The sequence below is a fragment of the Nanorana parkeri genome, unplaced genomic scaffold, assembly GCF_000935625.1.
Source record: "Nanorana parkeri isolate BGI_ZX_2015 unplaced genomic scaffold, ASM93562v1 scaffold328, whole genome shotgun sequence".
Classification (NCBI taxonomy): Eukaryota; Metazoa; Chordata; class Amphibia; order Anura; family Dicroglossidae; genus Nanorana; species Nanorana parkeri.
In genome coordinates this window covers 1,231,559-1,243,493 of record NW_017306596.1, presented here as the reverse complement: position 1 = coordinate 1,243,493, position 11,935 = coordinate 1,231,559, and positions in this window count along the sequence as shown.

The window sequence follows — 11,935 nt, the reverse complement described above, 5'->3', positions numbered from 1 at the left end:
CAGGGGTTCCCATTAAGAATGTGTCAGTATTCCCAGATATTATTGTCATGCCTTATATATATAAGCTCCACATCAGACATTGGTGCCTGAAAGCCAACGCTGTAGGCAAAAATAAACCAGAACTTTTTTTTTTTTAAATATTTGCCAAATGTAAGTGCTTTACTGAATGTCCTGCATGGGAACCTAGACCGTTGATAGCACAAGGAAACTGTAAGATGTGTGCTTTTGAAATTTCCTTTTTTTGTCTAAATAAAACCATTATAATTAACTACTAATGCGCTGTACTATTGTGGAGAGGAGGGATTACTTTTCATGTTTTAAGTGCAGACTATCTTTATGTGCTGGTGTTCAAAATGTATTAAATCTGCCACACATAATTGGAAGAAAATGTGTGGGGGAGGAAGGCATTTTAATGCATTGCTGGTCCTTACAGCACTTTAATGGGTGATGTATATGTTTCTCTAAATGTGCAACTTTTGATTTTGTTTTTTTGGGTGCAGGGGTTTGGGTTAATATGAGTCAAAATGAAGAAAAACAAGACAGAAGGGGCTGCAGGATGTGGCTTTGATCATTTTGCAGCCTATATTGTATACAACCTAAAGCTCTTCCTCCCCTTTTGGTACTGCATCACGAAGGGTAAACCTGTTACCACTCCCAATAAAAATTCAACGTTCGGATTGTATTCTGTTTTTCTTTAAAAACAGGTGTATCCAACGGTTCTCTTAATACTCATACTATTCTGGAAGTATTTCCTGACTATACATCCAACCAAAGATCCACGAGTTGTGCTTCTGGGTGTATATCTATATTTATATGTGAATCCAAGGACACATACACTTACTTTGGATGTATGTGTACTCCTTTGTAATGCTATGCTATTGATCTTTTACTCTGGGATGTCATCTTATTGCCACAAGTTAGGCTAGGAGGAAGACAGATGTTGGTATGTGGTACACTTTTTGAATGAATTAAGCATCTGTTTTTTCAGCAATTAGTTAATTTGGCTTACAATTGAAAGTTTTTTCCTTTTTTTTATTTTAATTGTTTAGTATCAAATTAAACAGTGATGCATTATGCTTTTTCTGTGTCATGAATCTTAATTTTACATGATAAATATTATAATACTGAGAACATATTGGGAAAATGGCGTTCTGCTATTAGGGTACATGTGATTAGCAGACTCATCATCTACATACAGGTCTAGGTATTCCTGATTTAGCTATACTACAGCCAAAAACAATTCTAAGGAATGAGTTTGTTCCATGAATATGGCAGGGGCCAAATGGGTGTCATAGATATATATTCATCTATGAATGTTACATTTGTAAATTATATCCTGTGCAAAAATCAGTTTAGGATACTGTTTTGTGTATGTTTCTATGTTTAATCTTTATACATCCATATCCTAAAACCCAATTTCTACATTTTACAGGGTTATTCACAAAAGGGTGAAGGGTTTGAAGAAGTCAGGAGAAGGGAACAATCTAGGACAACATAGCTGAACTGGAAAGTGAGCTGAATTGGAGAATTGTTTCCAGTTCAGCTATGTTGTCCAAGATTGATTACTTCTCCTGCCTTCTCCAAACTCTTCACTCTTTTGTGAATAACTCTGTTAGCTTTAAACCATTAACTACAGTGTAGATTATTCAATTTTTTTGTTTTGAATAATCTACACTGTAGTTAATGGTTTAAAGCTAACAGAGTTATTCACAAAAGAGTGAAGAGTTTGGAGAAGGCAGGAGAAGTAATCAATCTAGGACAACATAGCTGAACTGGAAACAATTCTCCAATTCAGCTCACTTTCCAGTTCAGCTATGTTGTCCTAGATTGTTCCCTTCTCCAGGTGTGTAAATACTTCAGTTGGTTTTCTTAAGAAGCAAGTATAGAAAAGCCTTTCTCATACCAGTACAGAAGAACCCTTGATTTCTGTGTGGAAGGATTGATTTCTTGCATAGGGCTGACATGCAGCTAGCTGAGTCCGAGCTAGAGCTCTCCAATTAGCAGGAAACATACATTTTGTTGATTTGGAGAGCTCTAGCAGTGACCCAACAGGGAGCCTGTTGGGCCTCTGCAGAGAAACCACTGCTTCCACACAGAGAGCAAGGGTTCTTCCCCAGAATGTTGGCATGGACAGGCTTTTCTAATCAGGCTATAATTGCTTTCTAAAGAAAACTCGACATAACACTTGTTTTGATGCACCTGGGATGTATTAAAGTGACGCTAAACTCAGGAGTTAAATCTCAAAAATGCATTCAAGTACCTGAACTATTGACAAAAATGTATCTTATTTGTATATCACTCAGCTGTAGATCCTCAAATCAGTAGCCACTGCTCAAAGATCACTTCCATAATAGCCTAAAATGTCAATACAAATGAGTAAACTAAACTTGAGATTGTAGTCCATCACAGGAGGGAGCTTGGAGCGGTGACTACATTACAACACACACAGGGACCATGGGGGACAAAAGTAGTCACCCTCCAGAAGGAAGGACAACGTCAACACCAATTCAGAGATGATTTGAGGAGCTACAGCCAAGTTATACACAAATAAGATACATTTTTGTTAATAGTTAAAGTACTTAAATGTATTTTTGAGATTTAACACTTGAGTTCAGTGTCACTTTACCTATCTAAAGCTGGCCATACGTCCATAGATTATCTGCAGATTTTCTATGGTCATTCCTCCATCTACGCTAAACGGTGTGGATGGAGGAATCTCCCACTGGGCCAAGTTTTAGTATCTTGCTAGTCGGCCCCGCTGGCTTTCAAAATACCTGAACAATGCCTGCATCCAATCAGATTGTTCAGGTATTTTGATAGCCAGCCGTGCCGACTAGGAAGATACTGAAGCTTGGCCCAGTGGGAGATTCCTCCATCCTCACAGTTTAGCAACAATGTATTAAAATCAAGTATGCTCCTAACTTGCTGTTTTAGTGGACAATTCTGCCTCTGCTGCACTAAAATCCCAAAGACCATTGGAACAGCTTGTGGTGTTGCCATCCTATTCTGCCTCACATCAAACCCTACTTCCTCTGATCTTCCAGCAAGTAGTATGGTGGGGCAGAATTGTAGTATCGGATCATATTAAGGAAAAGGTGTACCATGAGACACATTAAATAATTTTTTTTTTACATTTGCAGGAGCTATTATAAATAAGTTGTTTGGGAACATGCTGGGAGTTATGCCATGGTCCTTACCATAATGTGCCTGCCTCAGTCAACCTGCCACCCCCAGCCAGTGTAGGGCAGACATAAAGAGGTCAGACTCATAACATGAAAAGCAGTATGTGAGGAGAACATTCAGTAATAATGAGTATCAAGTCAGAATTTTGGAATTGTTTAGATTTCCTTTTTACTCCACCAATGTGATCTTCAGCGAAGTCATAATGATAAAAACCCTCTTATATGGTAAACATACAATATTTTACATTGCAACCTACTGAACAAACAGTTTAGACACGCCAGTCGGAACAAAAAAAATATGTGAACCCCTTTTAGTAAATATTGTACCACCAAACTCATTCTGTAGTTAGGAAGAAAAACCACTTGGCAGGTATTTGCCATATATCCATTTTGAATGTCTTACCTGAACAGTCATTTTTAAATAGAATCTGGTTTACCAGTCATGAAACATGGAAGCTCTTCTCTTTAGACCATTTTGTTGTTGATTTACTCCTATATTTGGAGGGATGGTCATGATCTGAGCTACTTTGAGTTTTAGACGAGACTCCCTGACGTTCTCCTGTGGAATTACCTGATGACTTTATGGGATAGAGTAGCCACTCAATAATTGCAAGCCATGCTAGCTGAGGTAGTAAAATGGAACCCACCAATATTTTACCTCTATTGTGTTTCACACTTGGAAAGCAGTTCACATGTTTATATTCAGTGTTTGGTTTTTTCCCTGAAGACAAAACTCCTTATTTTGAATGTACATAGAAAGTTGTTTTACTAGTATATGTAAGGTCCCAATGACCTTTTAGGTAATGTGGTACATACGGCATTGGGGTTTTTGGAGATCATGGGTTTCCAGCAAGTCTACAATAAACACCACTTTAAGTGTGTTTCCTTTTGTAAGAACGGATGTCATCAAGTGAAAGAAATGTCTCGGTGTGGGGTGCACCTTTGTGCCTTCTTAGGGCAGGTTCACACCATTTTCCGGACCAGATCTGGTCCAGAAAATGGTGTGAACCTGCTGCAGTTCCAGTGCATTCCAGGCCAGACAAAATGAGACATGCCGTATTTTTCTGGTCTAGGCTGGAACGGACTGCACTGGTGGGAACAGAGGCCAGAAATAGCATAGGGATACATAAAAACTGTCTGGTCTGAATGGGCCCTTAGAGAGCATAAAAACAGCGCTGGACTTCTATTTGTAAACTGGATGCCAGACTGTGTTCAAGTGGAGGCTAAAAGCTCCATTTGTAAACCTTGCTAGTCTACGAGGGTCAACAACGTTTTGGAGGTCATTGGAATTTGCTTCTGATCAGGTAGTTTTGCTCTTTTACATGATCCTGCTGTGAAATGCAATTACTCATCATTTTTTAATGGATGGGAAAACCAAGCCCACCTGAATTGATTGCAACACTTGACTCCAGTTACTCACTTTGTAAACATGTCATTATTTTTCCCATCAGTAATTAAGAAAGATTCCATTTAATTATTAAAGCTACACAAATATAAAATAATGTGTTCTTAAATAAGGCTGAACGTCTTCTTTATTGCCTTGAAGTATTATTATGACAGTTGAGGATTAGGTCACGTTTTAGGAATCACCTATGACCAAATCAAGAATAGAAATAACAGTAGTAAAATCTTTTTATTCCTTAATCGTATTACATACACCTATTTTAGCCCCCTGCGTGTAACATTGTGGTAAAAAAAAAAAATACATTTTTAAAAAGAATTAAAAACGTTATCGTGCATTGTACCAGCAACTTCATTTTAGTGTGATCAACAGGACAAGTTGCAGAATAAAATTTGTACTTTGTAACTAGAGTAACGCTAGTTGTTTTAAAACTATGACTGGTCAGAACTGGAAAATGTGTATTTTTTTATATTTCTTACTTATTTTGCCTTTAAATTACATAAAAAATAAAATAATTCTTGTAAGACACTGCCAACAAAGGAAAGACTTGTTTTTCCCCTTCCCCAGTACAATTCACTGGTATTATAAATAATGAAATGGTTCTTGCCAGATCAATAGATGGAATATAAAATTGGTCCACCTCTAGTCCTGAAAGGGTTAGAACAATTGTGTATGAAAACAAATCTTTTTTTAGGTTAATAAGCAAGCCATTGTCCAAAGGGCATGAGAAGCTGGACACTGCCACGGGAGACATTTACCAATGCCAAAACATTTTTTAAAAAGTAGCTCTCCTTGCCCTGTTTTTATTTTATTTTAAAATGGGCTGGGCTATTCATTCCTTTCAATTATTGGCTCTTATAAATCAGCTGACCAGGGAATAGGCTATGTGCTGCATTATAGCTTTTCTTTCTGGTGGCAATTTGCAAACTTTTCGGATAAATGTTCACAATTCCAAACTTTGCCAATCCCAGAGACTTGCCTCGGACCCATGGTAGCAGCGATTCCAAACCTCAGACCTAGTGTAAATTATTCCAACAGAGCAAAGGAAATAAAAATAAGTTCTATTGCACTCACAAGACGTTATTCATTATATGAAATATTATCAAACCCTGGCAATACAAAATAAAGCACATTATACCCTACCACCATTAAAATGTGACAGATCTGCTTAATAACATTTATTGTATCGGGGTACCCCCACTCTCAAACTGATTAACCGCTTACACAAAATGGGGGGGAAGGGAACATATCAGCCTCTAAGGCAGGGGCGGCAAACTCAAATTCATCGGGGGCCGCATCAGCAGTATGGTTACCCTCAAAGGGCCGGTTGTATAGGACTATGCATTTACTCTTTATTATCATAAATAGTTGCCTCTGCATTCAGTTGCTACTGGTTTTAATAATAATTTAAGTAATAACTAGCCTTGAAAATATAAACAATAATAAGATAAAAAATTATAAAAAAATAAAAAAGTAAACGACAAGATAAATCAAAAAAATTTGAAAAGTGCTAATAAAAGGGGAAATAAACAATAAAAAAATTAAAACTAACCCTGCCGCCCCTGCCATTCTATATTAATGGGGGTTGGCGGGGAGGGGGGTGTATTGTGGAATCTGGCCTTGGGGCGGCAGGGAGAGTAAATCCCTGACCATACACATACCTTGTTCTTGCAGTCTTCTCTTCCTTAGCAGCGGGGAAGGGGCGGCGATTTGCATATGAATGAGCCACGATATTTACATATGAATGGGCCGCGGCTTATTGATATGCAAATTACCGCAGCCCATTCATATGTTAATATCTCGGCCGGTACCGGGACAGTGCAGGCTGCAGGAACAGCACCAGCAAGCTCCGGAAAGAGTACAGAGTAGAGAGGGCTGGGGGAGGAGGTGTTTCTCTGGCCTCCCCCACCAGCGCCCTCTAGTGTCTACTGTGTGGTAGTGCCGGCTCTGCTCGCTACCACACAGTAGACACTGCTCTGCACAGAGTCGGCATAGCGGACCGGCCCTGGCTGCTGTGCGGGCCACATTACAAGGTCCGGCGGGCCGGATTCGGCCCGCGGGCCTTGTGTTTGCCACCCCTGCTCTAAGGTATTCCATGTAACTACTAAGCTAAACACAAGATATTTGACTATAAGAAAATGTTGTTACATGGTGTTCGTCTGAGGCTGGCTAGTAAAGGTGCTTCCAATTGTAGACATAAAGGGGCTGATTTACTAAATTCAAATAGGCTGTTCCCTTTCCGAGGGAATTTGCACTTTGCAGGGGAAGTTTCCCCCTAGTTTAGTGAATGAGCTGAAGCTCTGCTGACTTCCATCATCCATCATTTACCAGCGAAAATCCTGTTTGTAAAAAAAAAAAAAAATCCTTTAACATGATTGGGTATCCTTTACAAAGTGAAATGTTAGCACATTCACTAAGATAATGGGAAACTTCCCCTGCAAAGAGAGCAGCCTATTTGCCTTTAGTAAATCAGCCCCATAATGTCAATTGAGAGCGTCGTACAAGTACTGTGTTCATGTGTGCTCCAAAGCAATCGTGTATGGAGATGTAAGACACTTTCTCATACACTACAGTTCTAAGCAACATGATGCATACAGGTCTTTTACCACATACGTGCATGTCCATAGTCCCCTGCATAAAACTGGACATTTCGCAAACCCTTCCATTAATAGAAGTAGATAGAAACTCCAGAATTCTATGTTGCCCATAGCAATACAAAGCTGCACCATATGCAAAGCCCATTAAGGTCGTGCACCAAATGCTGATAATAGAATTGCACTATCCCCTTGCCTGATGGCATTTATAAATAAAACATACAACTTGACCTCCACCTGCAACTATGTATCCAACTGGAACTTGAGATAGGGTACTTATCTGGGCTTGATGCGGTTTTGGAATGGACCTGATATATCAGATGCGCAACAAGATTCCAGCCCTCAATCTCATCCCCAGCAGGAGATCGACGTAAATAATTTATGTTAATGACCTGCGCCACTCATCCAATCACATTGAAGCATTTCACCAACATCATAGGCTTCATCAGGATGCTACTGTGCATGTTACAGTCCCCCGTATTGTACCACTCACATGGGTAGCATGTGCCAGTAGTGGACAAATTACTCCTATGCATTTAATTCCTTCACCTCCTACCAGCGAATCAGACAAGACCTTAACCAGGGTGCCTCAAAGTTTCACACGGCATCATGCCTTTCCACTGTGCAGGTGGGCTGGCCGCCAGCATCATGTAAACAAATGACACTGATTTGGGGAGGGTGGTATCCATTCAGAAAAGCTTCTGATGTTAACATTTTAGGCTGGCATCCTTGAGAAACACTGGTTTTGAAAACGTATAGGAAAAGCAGTTTACACAGGAACAATAAAATGACAGTGACATCTTATGTTTCATCATTGGTCAGTTGAGGTCGTGGACCTTCCGCACTAGGACGTCCATACATTAGTACATTATATTGTCATATCTGGGCAAGCAGCAAGCTTTTTTTTACTCTTTTGCAGTAGGACATAAGTAGTAGTTTTTGTGAGCCCTTGGAAGGCATGCTTATTCAATACACAAGTTGTACAGCTGTGATCTCTGTGTGACTACTTAGCAAACTTTGGTAAGTGAACAGTGTGCATTCCTTTAATAAATTCACCTCAATGTTTCTCACTGATTTACAGGTCCTACCCTGCATAGTGTGTTGCATTGTGTCAACATCTTCATGTCCCATCAGCATAATGTTGATTGTTTCAAAGAAATATCTTTGTTTTGTTAACATTTATTACATTTTTAAGCATATCTGAAACCACTTTTTATACGTTGGGGTACAATGGGGAATAGTTGATATCCCTGTGAAGTTTTTTTCTTTGTATCTTCTGTTATCTTCAATTGCACTGCCTTCTTGCACCACAGGATGACATGTTCATACCAGCTGCCAAGGCCTTATTGCTCTGCCTCAACCTACCCTAATTTCTCCCACTCATTACCTCTGCTGCCACATAAAATATTACCCAATGCACCCCCTGATTGTTCTACTTCCCAACTTCCACAAGAAAACAATGCCAACTCACCTGTATCAGAACTGTGCTTACCATCGTTGTGATCGATCGTTGTTCTCCTCCAACAAGCCTGCACTGTGCGGGAGGGTAGGTTTGCTACAGAGTTTGAAGTTACTGCATTATATTTTATAGTTAGTATAGCTCCATTTAGCATGTTAGCCCCCTCTGTGTTAGTAATAAAGTTTAGTGAGAAAAAAAAGTTATTATAGTGACATAAACAAAGCACATCAAATTTTAAAGCTATCCATCCCTGTATTCATGCACATACAAATGCAAACACACTTTGAATGCTCCTACATACAAGAATTATTATGGTGCCACATGTTACATAACAAATTGATGAGCGGTAAAGGCTTTTATAAGAGAAACAGAGGAAACGCCTATGTTTCAACTCCACCTAGTTCCAGCCATTTTGATCACAAGACCCTGTAAGCATAGTTGCAATATTAACTTTATAAATGATCATGAATACAGTAAAATCTTGCTTTAGGTCCCATTTGCTGAAAGTGGGGCCTGGGCAACTCCAGCCAGATTTAGCCAGGGTTGGGGCTCCCTCTGAGTGCACCCCACAGTGGCTGTCACCATACTGCACCACCTTGTTTAGATAACATACATTAGCTTCAGTAATCCTTGTAGAACCACAATACAGACAGAGTGTCCATTACTTCAGGTTCCAGCAGCATTTTAGGCAAACCTGTAAAATAAAAACCTTTCCCTGAACACAGCAGGTGGCCATTGTGGTGGATGTGTGGGTGTGCTAGGGGTAACAATTTCATACACAACATGAACAGAAAGATCTCACAGTTGTAGACTCCAGTCAGCGGCCATTTTGGGAAAGACTGCAGCTCATTGAAACGCAGCTCTTTTCTCAGAACAAGCAAGTAATGAATCCAGTCATGTGCAAGTGTTTTCCATAAATAGAGTATGTAGCCCCTGACCAGCACCAGTTAGAAACAAGTAAGGGCCAAGAGTGCTCGTGACTGAGGACAGAGGTTTTTCAAGCAAACTTGCACTAAGGGTGTTTTGCCTTATCTCCTTTTTAAAATGGAGTGGTTTTTAATACTTTGAGTCACTCCCCTGGAAAAGGCTTCATTGGCTTCATACTTGTTCTGAGTCTGTGACTAAATCAATTGTTGGGATATAGGCAGCCAGGCAAGTAGCATTTGAGGAGGAGGTCAGGATTTGTAGTTGTATTTCTCAGTGTATGATTCCTTACAATAAAGGTGCCCATGCACCTTACAATTATCTGCAGATTTTCTGTGGTCAGATGGAAAAAGTGCAACAGATTGGCCCAGGTGGAGATTACTCCATCCACACAGTTAAGTGTAGATGGAGGAATCTGTTGTACTTTTTCCATCTGACCACAGAAAATCTGCAGATAATTGTAAGGTGTATGGCCAGCTTTAGGGTCCCCACACACCTTACGATTATCGTACGAGAATCGAGGGAAATCCCGCGATCGTACGATGATCGTAAGGTGTGTGGAAGCCGTGCGACCTCTACTACTGTAAGGTCGCACGACTTTAAACTTACGGACATGTTCGAAAACCCGCCGAGCATCGTACGATGTTCGGCGGGTTTGTGGCATGTCCGTACGATAACAGCCGCACGGGCCGGTGTACGCAAGCGCACACTGCCCGTTCGGCATTGCGGTCATCGGAAGCCCGCCCCTCGGGGGCGTGGCTTGCGATCATCGCAAGTACGATCTGCCTATGCAACATGGGCAGATCGTAAGTTTTTTTAAGTACCTTACAACCATCGCAAGACAGAAGTCTTGCGATGGTTGTAAGGTGTGTGCCCAGCCTTAGAATGCTTTGTGTTGAAAAGAGAAGATAATGATGGCAGCTGCAAATAGTTTTTTCTTCTTTTTCAAGGTCCAAAACAGTTTGTGGACTCTAGGCACGTTGCCTATATATGACTCATGGGCAATCCAGCACTGGCCTTAATACTTGGTTATCACTGGAGTGGTTTAAGTTATTAACTTAGGGTATATGCACTTAATAACCAAGTATTAAGCGCAGTGCATTTAAGTTTATACATTTTTGATTGGTGTCACAGCACACGGATAGCACAGCATCTATTGGTTATTCACATTTGTCATCATAGTGCGGTATATTCTACTAATACAGCACTGGGGTAACACCAGTCTGGGAAACTGATGGTTCAGTAGAGATATTTCTTAAATGTAGCATTTCATGCTGATTACCACTAGAGGGAGCTCACAATCTACATTTCTTTCTTGTTACTAAAAGCTGGAAGTGATTTTTATGTGTGATGATAATGTGACAGATGTGAATGAGCTCTAAGAGACCGTTATATCAAACACAGGCAGTATCTGAAAACTACTGACTGTCTCAGACATTAAGGATGTCCACATGCTCATCTGTCATTGGAAAAGAGGACCGAAATAAATGTTTTTTTCTGCAAATAGAATTTTTTCTCCAACCGTTTTCTGCCATTTTAGATACCAATAGTACTTAAAAGTTAGTAATGGTACAGGTCGGTATACTGGTCTGAGGGGTTAAAGTTGTATTAACCCTTTCGCTCACAGGCCCTGCAGTCCACTTTTAACCTCAACTGGCCACACCATATTTGCAATTTTTCACCTTTTTTTTGTAATTTCCAACTGCAGCTTTCAGAGTTTGTAAAAGACCCCCCAAACCATATATTTTCTCAAAGTACAGGACTGGTAGAATATAAAAATGGTGCTACTAATTTTGTTGGTCCTGTGATAGTTGTGCAAATGTTTATCAAATCAATATTCAAACAAATCAATATAAATATACATTACAATCATGATCAGCGTACACAAAAAAAAACATATTTCAAAAAACAAGATTCCTACTAAATCTAAAAGATAAAACAGTATTGAGTTAATAAATAACAAATATTTGTGAAATTTAATTTGAGCCTTTTTAAAAAAAAATACTTTTTTTGAAATGGTAAAAAAAGAAGGAACACAAAATTGTGAATAAGCAACTTATGCTTAAAATCTGGAGGTTGGTCTCACACTTATCTGTTGTGGTAATGCCTGATATGCAGTGCTGTTTGTGCACTGCATTGATGTGTGTTGCGATAAAATGATGCAGGTATACATTTAATTGCAATGCATGGTAATGTGTCACAACGCTTTGCCATGTGCTCCCACACACAATTGAATGAATGTTACTTTAAAAAGTGGAAAAAAGAAATCAAGCGCTGCCGTGTGTTCTAACAATGCAGCCCATGTGCATAACGCACACCACAATACGGTGCACAATGTTGCATGTGTGTTATGTGTGTGTGTGTGTGGGGGGGG